Genomic DNA, 16,253 nt, shown 5'->3' on the forward strand with positions numbered 1-16,253 from the left:
CTGTTGCATTCATTCTACAAACACCAATTTGATTTTACTTGCTGAGATAGTCATACAGTGTCTCATACTCATTCTGGTATATTCTGAATATTATATGGATATCAGACAGCAGATAACAGATCCTTACAAAACTAAAAATGTTCTCAACACTAAAGACCACGACATTCTAGGTAACTATAATAGTTTATGATTCTATAAGAGACTTTGATTATTCTATTAAGAAACATCAAGCTGTAATCGAACTGTTTACTTGAGAACAAGAGAGCGAGAGAGCCAGAAGATGCATGGAAGTGAGGGCTCTAAGGGGCTTAGGCGGGGAATTACTCCCCTCCCCAGGTTTACTGAGAAATGATCGACATGCATCACTGCACAAGTTTAAAGCATACATCATGACGGTTTGCTTTACATATATGGTGAAATGATTACCACAGTATGTGCAGCTAACATCCATCATTCATATAGATACAATTAAAAGAAAAGAAAGAAGAAAAAAAACTCTTCTTATTATGAGAACTCTTAGGATTAACTAATAACTTTCCTAATATCATACAGCAGTGTGTAACAGTCATCATGTTGTGTCCTAGCACTTTATGTCCCTAAGACATTATGTCCCTAGCACTTGTTTATCTTATAACTAGAAGTTTGTACCTTTTGATCACCTTTCTCCCCTCCTTCCCTGTCCTCCACCTCTAGTAACCACAAGTCTGATCTCTTTTTCTATGAATTTTGTTTTGTTTTGTTTTGTTTTGTTTCAGATTCCATGCATGAGATCATAGTGTATTTCTCTTTCTGTGTTTGACTTATTTCACTTAGCATAATGCCTTCAGGGGCCATCCATATTGTTGCAAATGGTAGGGATTTCCTAAATTTTTATGGATGAATAATATTCCATTGTTTATTATACCACAACATCTTTATCCATTCAGCCATTGATGGACACTGAAGTTGTTTCCGTATGTTGACTACTATAAATAATGCTGCAATGAGCATGGAGGTGCATATGTCTTTTAGAATTTGTATTTTCATTGGTTATGTTCCCAGAAGTGGAATTGCTGGATCATATAGTAGTTCTATTTCAGATATTTTAAAATTCACCATACTGTTTTTCCTGGTGGCTGTACCTATAATTTGCATTTACACCAATAGTGCACAAAGATTCCCTTTCCTCCACTTCCACACCAGCATTTGTTATCGCTCATCTTTTTTGATGATAGCCATTCTAACAGGTGTGAGGTGATATCTCACTGTGGTTTTAATTTGCATTTCCTTAAGGACTAGTGATGTTGAGTATCTTTCATGTACCTCTTGGCCTTACATGTATCTTCTTGGGAAAATTGTCTGTCAGGGCCTTTGCCCATTTTTTAATTGAACTGTTTGTTTTCTTTGCTATTAACTTATTTGAGTTCCTTATGTTTTCTATATTAATCCCTGATCAGATACATGGCTGCAAGTATTTCTTCCCACCTCACAGACTGTCTTTCTGCTTTGCTGATGGTGTCTTTTGCCCCTTAGTTGGATGTTGTTTCACTTGGTTTATTTTAATATTGTTGCTTGTGCTTTATGTGCCATATCCAAAAAATCCTTAACAAGACCCATGTCAAGGAACTTTATTTATAGGTTCTTTCATAGGAGTTTCATGGTTTCAGGTCTTACAGGTAAGTCTTTAATCCATTTTGAGCTAATGTTTGTGAGGGTGCCAAACAGGAGTCCAGTTTCATTCTTTTACATGTGAATATACAATTATCCCAGCACCATTTCTTGAAGAGACTGTCTTTTTTCCATCGAGTGTTCCTGGCTCCCTTGTCAAATATTTGCTGACCATGTATGCTTGGGTTTGTCTCTGAGTTCTCAATTTTGTTCCACTGGTATATTTTTCTGTTTTTATGCCAGTGCATACTGTCTTGGTGACTGTAGCTTTATAGTATAGCTTTAAGTCAGGGAGTGTGATGCCTCCTGATTTTTTTGGTAATTTGGATGTGTGGGGGTTTATTTTTGTGTGAATGTGGTTCCATATACATTTTAGGGGTGTTTTCTCTACTTCCAGATACCACTGGAATCTTTAAAGGGGTTGTGTTGACTCTATAGATGGCTTTTGGTTGTATCCACATTTTAACAATGTTAATTTCTCCAGTCCATGAACACAAAATACCTTTCCATTTATTTGTGTCTTTTTTTATTTCTTTGTGTCTTAGTTTTTACTTCCTTCGTTAAATTTATTCCCAAGTACTTTATTGTTTTTGAGTCTATCGTAAAGGGATCAATTTCTTTCTCTCTTTTTCAGAAGGTATGTTGTTAGTGTATAGAACTGCTGGTTTGGTTCTCTACCCAAGTGAGGGTTGTTGGAGAACCATCCTAAGCTTCTATGGTTACCAGAAGTCTCTGGCAGGCTTACTAGATGGTCAGGATTAGGTACCATATTCAGTAGAACAAGAGACTATGAATTAGCCTCCCTGCTCTGGCAGGGCAGCAGGATGGGACCCAAGGCTAGTATGGCTCATTGTTTGCACACCCAGATGCAGGTACGAGTGTGTGCTGCATTCCCTGGTCAGGTGAAGCCACTGGTTTTGCTCTGCAGATGGGAAAGCCACAGGCTGTGCTCTCTGTTCAGGGGTCACTGTGAGCAGAACTATTGCATGGGCTTCACAGCTTCGTGTGTGCTCTGGTTAGACAGGCTGGAGGCCGTACTCAGCAGTGAGCAAGGCTGTGAATGCTTCCCTGCCTGGGCACAGTGGGAGAAGCTACTCTGCAGCTGATAAGACTTTGTTGTCTAGATTCAAACTGACCTGTGCCCTGAGTTCCCTGGCCAAACAGGTCCACTGGTTTGCTCTGCAGACTTCAGCTATGTCTGCCTCTCTTGCCAATGGGTTTCAGCCCTGGACAAGTTCACTATGGATTCAATGAGACCAAAGAAATGACAATGGAATGTTTTGGGGTGAAAGGGTTTATACCCAACTTTATTCCCATGGTGGCAGGTCAGTCACTAGAATCCTGTCCCTTCAGAGCAAGGCTACATGCAGCAAGCCAGTCTCTGCCTCTGGGCCTCTCTGTCCCCTCAGCCATCTCAGTCTCTGTCCTCAGTGCTGCTACCACTCCAGTCTCATCTCTGCTCTCCTGCAGCCTTGCAGCCCGGCCACCATGTCACCCAGAGCACTGGGTGGAGCTCTTTCTATACAGTCAGTAACAATGTACTGCCCACACATGTGCAGTGAGCTTGCCAACCAGGGTAATGTGGGAATCCTGTCTACAGGAATCTTCACTTTATCCACACTCCACCCCTCCAGGATTCTCACCTCTCAGTCTCTGTGCCCTCAATATTCTGCAGTGGGCCCTGTGCAAGGCAGCTGGAAAATTGTAAAAGAACTGTGGGTGTGCCTACCCACCTTCTCCAGTCTCTCCTGCAGAAAGTCTTGTAGACACACAGGCCGATCTTGTGGCTGTATCTCTGGCTTCTGCTTCCTTCTCAGTGGCTGGAACCGCTGCTCCGGTCTCAGTTGTTGCCACAGCTCCAGTCATTCAGCTTCTGTCTGCTCCTGCCTTTTCAAACCAACCCACATCTGGGTCCTCGCGACCTTCTCGGGGCCCTTTAAATTCTTCCTTCAAGAAGCAGACCGTATTTCCTTCTGTGCTTGAGCGTGAGGATGGAAGCAGAGCACAGAGAGCCCCACAACCTGAAGAGGGGGCTGTGCCTCTCCTGGAAGAACCCATGGTTGCTGAGTCCCTCTGGTTTTTCACCAGATTTCAGCCAGGTGGGGTTCCAACTGAGGAGGGACCGATGCCCCGGGCACTGGTAGGGCCTCTTCCCCACCTGTTCGTAAACCTCCGCTCCTCCATTTCTGGGGCTGACAGCTCCACTACATCCTTCGCCTGCCCCACAGTGCCTGGCTGCCGGCTTTCCTGTGGTGCTGCTTCTTGGGCCGCTGCTCCGTCTCGTGCTGCTTCCTCTCGGGCCACCACAACGTCCTTTACCATTTCCACAGCACTTCGTAGTGAGGCCATTTCAGTCAGCAACGAATTTTCTTTCTCTTGGAGTGGAGCCCAGTCCACCCCTTTCCCGTACCACATGCACACAGGGGACACTCGAATGCCCCCCCATCCATAGGTGCAGCCGCTGAAACACGCCTCCTGTGAGGGCAGCCTGTCCTTTTCCTTGGTCAACAATGAATATATATATTTATATTCATCACTTCTTTATAAGGGAAAAGCTGTCCTTCTACGATACTGACACAACAAGCAGAAGGAATAAATAGTACTAATCCTTTAAAATAAAATGTGGCTACTATTGTCAAGATTTTGTTCATTTCCACAAAAGCTATATTTGTGTATATGTGCAGTTAGTATTGATGGTAGAGGCTCTCCAACTTTCAAGAAGTAAATGAACCTAATTCCATATAAATATATCCACAGCATAGAAAAAGTTATAAGCACATGCAATTCAGTATTTTTCCCTTGTTCCCAACCTTTATTTGAGTTATTTATTTTTACTGAAGTATAGTTGATATACACTATTATATTGGTTTCAAGTATACAACACAGTGATTCAACAGTTATCTACACTATTAAATGCTCACCCCAACCAGTTACTATCAACATAGAAAGATGTTACAGTACTACTGACTATATCCTCTATGCTGTACTTTGACCCCTGTGATTAATTTATGCTATAATCGAGATATTGTGACTCTTTATCCCCTTCACCTATTTCACCCATGCAACCCCCATGGTAACTATTACTCTCTTCTCAGAATCTACAAGTCCATTTCTCTTTTGATCATTTGTTTTGTTTTCAGTTTTAGCAAGAAAATGTTACAGACATAAATCCCAGCTCATAACCTGGACCCTGCCGGAAGTGTACATTTCTTTGTTTTTGCTTTCCTTTTTCAATTCAGGTTGGCAGAATTTTAATCCAGGTTTGTGTGGCCATTCTGGGAGTTTACCAGGTGCCACAGTGTCACGGGTGACCATCTAATCCTCAGTGACATTCATTCACTCACACATCCTCGGCTTCATCCCAGGCGTCTTCAGGCATGTCCATCACTCCAGCTGACCAGGGGTCCAGACAGTTAGTTCCCACAGGGGGCCGCCCCTCATCTCCACCCTCAGGATCTCCCTGGGCTCCGTGGCGCTGCCACTCCATGCTGCTCCTGTGTGCTTGGGAGTCATTCTGTTCTCCCCATCTCTCCAGGAAACCCCGAGGGTCTGAGACCCACAGATCAGACTGTTTTTCTGTCTCCCCCATGGGGCATGGTCTGGGGAGCAAAGTGCCAGGTCGCTCTTTCTGAGACCGATTCGTATTTTCATTTTCATAGTTACCCTTCAGCCCAAATACACCTCCAGCCCAGGGAATCATTTTTATGATCTTGGTAAAGAAGGCTCACTGTTAATAATTTCCTTACCATCTCATAAGGACTTTCCTCTTAAAATAATCTTTCTTTTTGGCTATCACATGCCTTTCCTGGGGCAAAGAGTACAAGTGGCCTGGATGCGTGGATGCAGGAGACAGCCAAGGGAAAGGCTAGAGGGGGTTCCACATTTAAAAAAGAGTTCTGGTTCCCAAGCTGGAGCTGAGATGGCACACATAAAACTGAAGTAGTCGCCACTCAGGGTGGCTGCCCCATGCCAGCTGTCCTCTGAAAACTGTCCCCCCACAGTGGCTGCTGCCAACTGTCCTGTCATGTTAAGTGACCCTATCCCCAGGCTAGTCAGTAGATATTTGACTCAGACTGGACCAGTCATATTTTTTGCCAGGAATGTGTAAATTTGGGGCTGAGAGTCTAGAGACTTGTTGTACACAGTGGATGCTGCTGACCCTGTGCCACCTGTCCAGAAGTGCTCTGGAGAGAGAGCCTTTAACCCTGCTGCCAAGGCCTCAGGGCTTCCCAGGCTTCCTTTCCTCAAGTCTCAGTCCTAGAGCTCTTCTCTGGTTCTGTGAGATAATCCAGGATCTTTCACATAAATTCCCCTTCTGCCCCAGCCAGTGTCAGTTTCTATTACATGCCATGTAAACAGCGTAGATTAAAAATCATAGAACCACCTAGCATCTGAATACAGAATAAAAAATCTTAATGAAATATTGCAGAATGTTACTCAACCAAGTATTAATTGAGTTGGGAATTTGGGGTGAACTTGGAGCCAATATCCTGGTGCTTGATTCATCCTCTACCAGCGTCTCATGGAAAGATGAATGAATGGCCATGAGCAGGCACAAGAGAAAAATCAGCAACATCCCTAGAAAAGGGAGGCTATCTTAAGCCCCAATCAGAAGTCTTACTAACTGCATCATGAATGAGGATATATAAAAAAATACATGTTGGACTTACACACTGAACTCTTGGAACAAGTATAACGTGGGGGGTGGCAAAGCTGATGAAAAATGTGACTATGTCTTTCAGGCCAAAATGTTTCAGCTTCACTGAACGTAAAACGAAGCAGGCACCCTGTACTAAGAGCAGTGCTCAGGGTTGGCCATTCTGTGACTTCTTTGACTCACGCCACCCCCATTGGCTTAGATCTGCCTAAGGCCAAAGAAGCGCCAGTATTCAAGAAGCCGGACTGGCAGGGAGTGGAGGGGGTGTGAGTCCTGCCCGAGAATGTGTAGCTGGGAAGTGCGCTTGTGGACAGCAAACACTGTGTGCTGGGCCGCGCAGGCTTTCCCCTCCAACACGGCAGGGCACCACAGACTCCTGGCAGCAGCAGCAGGGAGAGGCACCCCGGCAAAGGGGGACTGGCAAAGATCCCACTGAATGGCAGCACACTCCGGGCAGGGAAAGAAACGAGAAGATAAACAGACAGAGTCAGGGGGCTGCAAAGGGACCTATTCTTCCCAGTCTTGTCTGGTTAATCAGGAAAGAGGCTCTGATGAGCAGTGGTACAACTGAGGACTTTATGCACAGCCCGAGACACAGGGCTGGGACGCAGGGGGACCGTGTCGCTTTTTCTAAACTGGATCACTTTGCAAGTGAAAGGGTGCTCTTACCTCCACGTGGGAACAAGAGGTATCGTCTGGCACATGATGAGAGGCGGTCGCCCTGCCAGGACTCTGCCTGACGGATCACCCTCAGCGCAAAATCAGTGACACAGATAAGCCAGTCTGGACCCATCCAAAAGGAGCAGGAGAACAGAGGAAAGGGAAGAGTTACAAGTCATCTGATCCAGGAAAACTTACCTCTGCGGAAAACGAAGAAAATTCTGGAGCATACCTGCCTGGAGTCCTCAAGAAGATGCAGGAGAATATAACTTCCGTGATAATACAGGACAAGCACACCTGGGCCAAGCCGAAGGGAGATATGACCAGGGAGTTGGATGTCCTAAGCAGTTTTGGCACGAAGAGCTGCTCCCTGCTTGGCATCAGAGCTGAAAGTGGATATGCCATCGTTCAGCACTGCTTTGCTTCCTATAAACACAGTGCACTTTCCCTGGCAGCAGAGTTCTGGGAGTGACGTTTCCCACTTCCCAGCCAATGTTCTGTGGTCTGCACATGCCCTGGAACAGGTGAAGTTTAGGACTGTAGACGCAGGGACTAAAACAGCAAGGCTGTAGGAAGGGCATGTCTGACTTGGAGCTGCTGTTTGACCGCCTGCTGAAGACACTTAACTTCTGTCTGCTCTGCGAAAAAGGAAAACCTTCTCCCTGGAGGAAGGGCTCTGATGAAGACCCATGCCATTAGCAAAACAGAAGTGGTCTTATGATAATTACAGTGAAGATGACAGAATAAAGGGACATGGCTTTGCTTTCCTTGTAAATCATTCTCACTCAAGGATTCCTACTTACAATCCCACAGTAGATGATTAAGATGGCATATATTTGGTGATAACAGTAATAGATATAATTGCAATACTAACAATAATTAAATACTGTCTTTTGAGCAAAAATTGCATGCCAAATACCTCATTAAGCACTCTACTTTTGGTGCTCACAAAGATGTTGAGAAGGCAGAGCATCTGTTTTACAAATGAGTTGACATGAAGCTACCTGCCCGAGAGCCCATAGCTAGTGAAAAATAGAACTGGTTTGAATCCACGTCCTGCTAGTCTAAAGGGCATGTTAATCATCATGGCAAACTGCCAGAGGAGTTCTTAGCTCAGACAAGCATCGAAAGGGAAGCTTCCTAGTCCCCCAGGCATACACTGAGTACAGAAGTCTACCGGGAGAACTCGTTATCTACACAGTAGACATTACACGGCACTGTGAGGAGGACTACTAATTGGGGAGTAACTCCAAAAGCAATGTGCACTTTATGTCAATAAATCAGAATACTACTTACTATAATTAACCCAGTGCATATCCATTGCTAGCTAATTTGCAGAGAAAGGTCATTTCACAAGGTTTTATTTTTATAAATACACCATTTTTTTCTAGGTGACTATATCTAATGTTAAAATATTTTTAAGCAGCTGCCAAGCAGTAGCTTAATAAAACTTTAATTTAGATGGAGGGTAGAACTTTCTCTGTATTCAGCATAAATGAACTAAATACAATCTTCCCATTTGGCATTGAAAATGGTTGTCCCTTCTTACATGGAACAAGTAGACAAGTGATAAACACACCACTAACAGCCACTTTGTGTGTTAGAACCAGGACCTAAAGCTCCCATCCATGGAATGCATACATGTTCTCATTCAGTCAGTGCGGTGTGGTAAAGGTATACTGCTCTGACCCCAGTCTGCGTCCCCAGAAACGTGTTTACACAGAGCATTGTAAGGAATGATGGAGGTCACTCAGAAGTTCCGCCTTGTCCTTTCTTTGGTGGTGGGAGGCAGTGGGATCTGAAGTTCTCACGAACAGAAGTATGGCAGTCCTCCCTGGGCTCGACAGACTAGAAGCAGATGTGGCACAGGCTTCCCCAAACAGCCTCTGCTCGCCTGTTCATGTGGGCTCCCAGTGCACCGACGGGGGGGTTTCCTGAGCTAAGGGACAGCCAGGCAAAAATCACAGGCCTCCTTCTTTCAACTTACTAAACAATAGGGAGGATATAACTTGACAGGGTAGCTGTAAGTCAAGGTCACTCACTTTTAAAAATGTGACTTTTTAAAGTGAAGGTGAATTTGAACATCTGGAAATCTTTTTTTAAAATAAATTACTTCTTAACTGAAACATTAAATGGCAATGTTTTTGGCAACTGTTCTATCACTGATACTTAGAAATGAATTCTTGGCAAACCACGAACTTAATGCTCCATGTATGAGATCAACACATAATTTGTTGGATTCTCAGAAGTGTTTTGCTCCAAGTATTTCAAGAGTTGTGCTGAGCAGGAAATGATCTCAGGGAGAAGTGGAGATGACAAGCACTGCTGTTTTGCACGGCTGACTTACCAGCTGATACTCATATGTGTGGCTGCATGGAGTCATGACGTGGTGCAGGAAATTGTCTCTAAATGTGTGGTTAAGAATCTTATTCCCACAAAACCACAAAGCCAAAATCTGCAAAAAACCCTATCTAATGGTAATAGAGAAAGAGGAAAACACTAGAGTTGAATTACACACACAGATTTTTTATTTGAAAGAAAACAGGTTACTCAAGTTCTCAGAGCGTAGGAACCACCTCTTTGAAGCAAAACAATGCTTCCTGTTTTAAATGAAAGAATCTTGCATTATTTATTCTGCATATTTCTGACAGAAGGCACAACATCTGTGTTTGTGTGTATGTGTGTGTGTGGTAAGAGGAATAAATAATGAGAAATTATAAACAAACTGATTTATTTATAGTAACAATGATAAACAATAAAATTTAATAGCATAATGTGGGTAAAATTATAATATTTCCAGAATATCCTGCCTGGCTTTAGTACACCTGCATATCAACAGGTGCTCAAGGGTGGAGAGAAGTATGGCTTTAGTGCATTTGCATATCCTCAGGGATGGACAGAAGTTCATCTCCATACCAATGGGTAATTACCTGGGCAAGGAGGGTCTATCTGTACCTGAGAGGTGAGGGGTAGTGCCAGTTTTGCTTCTGCTGGAGAGAAGGCCTTGGACTGCAGTTTGTAAGCAATAAATGGGTTTTAAACTTTATTTCTCCCTTTGACTCATTTTGGTTTTTAGAGGTATTTCGCTCCAGAATTTCCTCTCCCTGCACTTAAATCTGACATTAGTCAAGAGGATTCCTCTGAACTCGAAATCTGTCATAATTGGGGCGACCTTTGGGAGGGCCGCCCCTAGAAATTATGGGGAAAAGTGGCGCTTGCGCCGAGGGATGTGTGTTTACACTCTGGTGCTTGTGGAGGCCCCTCCCACCTCTGCTGACTGTGCTGACCCCAGCCTGTGGCCTGAGCCTAAGGCTAATGTTTCTGCCACTGCTGCTGTTCCTGCTGCTGGCTGGAGCCTGGTCACAACTATTGAAAGGAGCGGAGGTCTGGTACATCTTGATGGAGAAGCAACTGGCTGCTGTGTACCATGCCTTGCTGGCTATGGAGCCCATTGCCGGAACAGCTCCGACCAAAGTAATAACCACCTATCCCATCGCAGGGTGGATGAGAGAATGCACCCAAACGCCATGGAATGGTGTGGTACAGATACCTACCATATATCATGTGACTGGCCCTTTGCCTTTGGCATCCCCAGGGAATGATGAAGCAGATGCATTGGCCAAGGTGCGCTGGCTAGAAGGAAAGTCAGCCTCTGATGTGGCCCAATGGCTACATTAGTGTTTGTTGCACGCAGGGCAAAAGACAATGTGGGATATAGCCCGTGAGTGGGGCTTGCCTTTGACCTTTGAAGAAGTCAGCCAAGCCCAGGAGTGCCCTGCACATTGTGCAGATCAGCAAACCCCCAAGAGGGGCCTAGAGCATCTCTTTGCAGCATATGACTGGTTGCAAGTGATTGAGAGTGATCAAGGCACCTGCTTTATTGAAAATGTGTTGCAAGAATGGGTGCAGCAATTAGAAATAAAATGGACATGGCCCTGGACATTTTTACACATGGACCGGTGATGGCTGGCTCTTCTGGCATCTTGGGGAAAAGGCCTGGAAGCTGGCCTCCTGTGTATTCCTGGAATAACAGCAAAATGGTCCCTCAAAATCACAGTTATTTGCTTCTACAGTCCTTGTGTTCTGGATGTGCCCCCTTGGCTGCAGTTGCCCCATGATGGCTGGAATGGACCAGCTTTGGACTTAATCTGCGTGGGACTTTGAACCTAGCTGAATGCTCTGGCTTGAGAATTATCATGATTGTCTTGCTGTTTCCAAGAAAAATATGCTTAAAGAGAGGCATAACTCTGTCTAATGTTTGGTAAAAGTTTTGTGAGTAATCCAGCATGGTTGTTAGGAATGAGTAAACAAGTGTAGAAGCATATTTTGTGCTTAGTGACACATTGTGTTGTAAAGTACATTTACTTAATCTGCACAGGCTGAATCCTCTGGCTTGAGGATTATCATGGTATTATTGCTGTTGCTATTGTATGTCATTAGTTTGGGCAGAAGAGGGGGAACGAATAAATTGTAAGATGAGATTCCTGGAAGGGTGGCCTGTGGGTAAAATTGTAATATTTCCAGAATATCTTGCTTGGATATCAACAGGTTCTCAAGGGTGGAGAGAAGTATGGCTTTAGTGCATTTGCATCATTCCTCAGGGGTGGGGCTTTTCTGTACCTGAGAGGTGAGGGTTCGTGCTGGTTTTGCTTCTGTTGGAGAAGGAAAGAGAGAAGGCCTCAGACTTCAGTTTGGAAGAAATAAATGGATTTTAAACTTTATTTCTCCCTTTGACTCATTTTGGTTTTTAGACGTGTTTTGCCCTGGGATTTCCTCTCCCCAGACTTACACATAAGTATAGCTGTGAAAAGGCAAACAAATGAACCAAGGGAACTATAAGAGGAACTGAATCCCTTTATCAGCTTTGTTTTGTTTATGTATTTTATTTTATTAATTGCTCTTTGGAAGACCTTAGGAATACTCTTTAGGCTAATGTATTCTGGGACTTCCTCTGAAAAAGAACTCTGATAAACAAGAATTATAGGTGTCTCCTGTCTGCACAGCAGCCTGTTCTCCAGGGATTCACTCTGATGCTTTGGCAGCTACTCTGAATTGGTAAAAAAGATGGTAAGATGGGTAAGAACGCATCTTTTCAGGAAGAAAGAAATGTTTCCCTAAACTTGGAAATAGCCATTAGGCGTGTGTAAGGAAGCCAAATAATCTTTTACTACATTTTATTCCAGAGTACCTCACACTCCAAATATCTGTCCTCCTCAGTAGAATACTCAGCTGTAAAAAATGAATTGGTACCAACCCTTTGCATGATAATGTAACTCCTGAGAATGGTGAAATTTTATTTGTGTCCCTAAGATAATCTTTATTCTAAAATTCAGATATTATAGCAATAACGTGCATGGGTTTGCTCCTCCTGATTCCTGGGATTGCAGAGTCCACTCACAGGTGCAGGGAGGGTGTGTCAGGCAGTGTTTTGCTATGCAAAGTTTCTGCGTCTGTCCCTGGTCTCTCACCAAAGACTGTTAACACTGAGACAAAAATATATCCTAATACACCAAAGAAAAATGATTTTGACGTAGTCTCTCTCATTAAAATCTTAGTGGTTTATCTAAGTTGATGGTCTCAAACTTCCTGTGCATCCAAATTACCTGGAGGGTTTAGTAAAATACAGATCACTGGGTCCATTAGAGTTTCTGATTCAGCAGCTGGGAGGTGGGGCCCAAGAATATGCATTCCTGACCAGCCCCTGGGTCTCGCTGAAGGTGCTTATCTTATAGGGAACAGGCTTTGACACCCACTGAGCTAATTTAATTCTTAGCTTCTTGAAAAGGGAATAGTAAGTTTTAGTGATCACAATGTTACCTGTTTCAGTTGGACTTCTTTTCTGTCTAGAATCAGCTACTTCATTCCTTGAAAATCTTTGTCAATAGAAACATTAACTAGCATTTAGCCAATACTTAAACAAAGAATAACGAAATTACTTCATTTGAGTATTAAATTTAGCCAAGGCAGAAAAGATACCACAATAAATTTATAATGTTCATTGAATAGTTTTAAAAAGTGTCTTAAAGGGGAAAAGGATTTTCTCGGTCATATCCTTTAGTGAAACATTGCCATATACATTTTGCATTTCAACAACTATTTGAGTGCCTCTTTGTACCAGTTGCTGTTGTAGGCAAAGGAGGCCATATCAGTACACAAAACAGGTAACTCCAGCCCTCTTGGGTTTTTGCGAAGGGTGAGAGATGACAAACAACAAACTAATAAAATAAGATGTCAGACAGTGACTAGTTGTAAGTCTGGGAAGAGGAATTCCCAGGGCAAAATACCTCTAAAAACTGAAATGAGTCAAAGGGAGACATAAAGTTTAAAACCCGTTTATTGCTGACAAACTGAGTCTGGCCCATCTCTCTCTCCTGCTCCAGCAGCACCAAAACCGGCCTCCCCTCCCCTCACCTCTCAGGTACAGATAAGCCCTTCATGCCCAGAAAATTACCCACTGATGTGAAGATGAACTTCTCTCCACCCATGAGGAATGATGCAAATGCACTAAAGCCATACTTCTTTCCACCTGCGAACGCCTATTGATATGCAGATGTACTAAAGCCAGGTGAGATATTCTGGAAATACTACCATTTTACCCACAACCTCTGAAAACCGAAATCAGTCAAAGGGAGAAATAAAGTTTAAAGCCAGCCATCTTCAGGTATAGGGACTTTTCCCTCCTGGTAAGGAGTCTCATACCAATGGCTCAAAAGCAAGTTCTTCCTGCTTTCCACTGGTATAGGTCACTGGCCCCAATAAGCGTTGGCGTTCTCCACTTAAGGGGCTAGTAGCCACGGTGCTGTGCTGCTGTAATTATGTGCCCCATTTGGCCGGTGTAGGTGTCTGTGCCACACCACTCCGTGGCCTTTGGGACCAGTCTCTCACCCACCCCACAATGGGATAGGTGGTTATCACCTTGGTCAGAGCTGTTCTGATGATGGGCTCCATAACAAGCAAGGTATGGTACACAGCAGCCGGTTGCTTCTCTATTAAGGTGTACCTTGAAAGTCATCATGGGGTTTCAAATAAAAAATATCCCTCAGAATAATGGAAAACAACATGAAGAAACAAAACTGTTTAAAAAGATGCAAAAACAGAAAAACTGAATGTTAAGATACACCTCGTATCTTCAATTACTTAAATCTACTTAGTCAACAGTGTTTATTAGGTGAAATTAGACTGAGGCAAGATAGGATCTGTTAAAGATTCGATGCAGATGGCTCTTGCATCCATTTGTAAACTTTTTAATGGGCTGAGTTTATTGGAAATATGTCCATCCATGCTTCTTCTTTGACTCCCACTTTGCCAAATTATATAATTTTTTCCATAGTTGATTCATAGCTAAAAACATGCTAGTAGCTATTTCATCCTTTTATCTGATTGTTTTTCTTTTATCTGGGGTTATCTCCAAAACGCTAACATGCCTGATATATAAGTAACAATTCCTCTGTCTTGCCCACCAAAAATGTTCTGAATAAGTGGCAAATGTGTTCAACCTACTTTGATAAACCTAAGTAAGAATGTAAAACATCTTCTAGCCATTTATCCATATTGTTATAATTTAATTCAAACCATTCAATATTTTGTGGGCTGTGGTTACACAATACAATAACAATCTATTTGACTTAGAAGTTCAAGAAAACTTTGAGGTCAGCAATTCTTTCTGTTTTTCAGTCCTTAAACCCAGGTCTGAGTAAAGCTCAGAACAGCAGTCACAAGGGAAGGGAATAAATCAAGTTCCGAGTTCAAAGAGTGACTGAGGAAATAGCCTAGATTCCATAGATTCCAGATTCCTGGACATAAATGAGCAACTTTTCAGACTCCACCCTAAGGTGCTGGCTTCTGCCCTTGCATGTGAGAAACAGGCATGGCCTGGAAGATGTTCTTCCCGGAAATATCCCCTCAAATTCTTGCACTAATTCAGGCATTCACTAAAGGGTAGATATTTTTTAAATATGAAAATCTTGCCAGTAACTTTAAACCTGAGTTATTCCAACTTCAGTGTGAATCAATCAATTAGAAATACGAACTTTCTTTCTTCCTTAACAACTGTTTGAGACTCAAGAGACACGAGGCAGAGAAGCTACCTTTTTCTGTAGCACACCGAGGACAGACCTGGCTAAGGGGAGGCTGAGTCCTTGAAAGGTAGGGAGTGATGGGAAATGGGAGAAGGGTACAGAAGTGAGGAGGCAGGGGGCTAAAAAGTTTTCTATAATTTGCAGTCCTGACCCAGGGCCATGCTGGCCACATGTGTGACTCAATACTGGAGTTGTAGTTTTTTGTGAAAAACAATCCATTGTTTATTCAAGTGATTTTGGACTTTTGAGAGGACAAAGCTGAATTATCAGAAGCCAAAATGCATTGAAGTCCTGAGTGTCTGGCCTGCCGAGCTTGTGAAGGGTTCTCCAACTCTCTTCCATGAGTCTCTGACTTTGCACAGGCCCAGGTACCCACACACCAGCCTTTCTCCTGCTGGCATCAGGACCGTGGGCAAAAGCCTAAAACACTGGAACACTGCCCCTAATACTTGTAGACTCCTAATTCTTCTCTTGTCATCTGAGGAAACTTCCAGCAGCTTTTGGCCTAGGGCCTTCTTATCTCTTGACCTGGATTTCAGTGGTTGGTATTGACTGGGATCAAGTGCAGATGCCTCTCCTGCCTTGATGCCAGGATGTCCACCCAGGGCTGGCAGGCCTTCTTTTGGTGACCTTCCAGTCGGCTACTCCCAGAAGTCTCTGGCCACCCTTGGCAAGGTCATACAGACCTTGCTAAGGTTCACTACCCAGACCCAATCTTTGCAAATGGCTTGTCCACTCATTCATTCAATTTGAAAACGTTTCCTGAACTTGAGCCTTGTGCTAAGCGTGGTACCTGGTGTCAGGAAGATTCACAGACAGTGGTCACTGCCTTGGAAGGTATCAGTCTTTTCAGGGGCAAAGACAGAGGCAATAACCCGTATTTGCATTGTGAGTGCCTCCAGGGACCCTGGATGGGGGCGCTGGTATTCTTCCTAAAGCTTCAGAACAGATGTTTGTGGTGGGGGGAGGGCGTTCACGCAGTGAGTGGAGGCAGGGATGTCAGCAGAAAGGGGAGAACCTTCACATTCCAGCACTGCTGTAAACCTCACTTCCCTGTGCTCAGGACATCAGATGGTAAGAGCGAGAGGCAGACCTCTGCCTCTGCTGGGAGAGGGGGAATAGAACTGTAGTTTTTTTATTTTAATTGCTGATGGGAAATGGAAAAAGAGAGTCTTTGGAATGCAATTCTGGCTTGTACTGTTTTGGAAAAC

Source organism: Manis pentadactyla, chromosome 7 (assembly GCF_030020395.1).
Source record: "Manis pentadactyla isolate mManPen7 chromosome 7, mManPen7.hap1, whole genome shotgun sequence".
Taxonomy (NCBI): Eukaryota; Metazoa; Chordata; class Mammalia; order Pholidota; family Manidae; genus Manis; species Manis pentadactyla.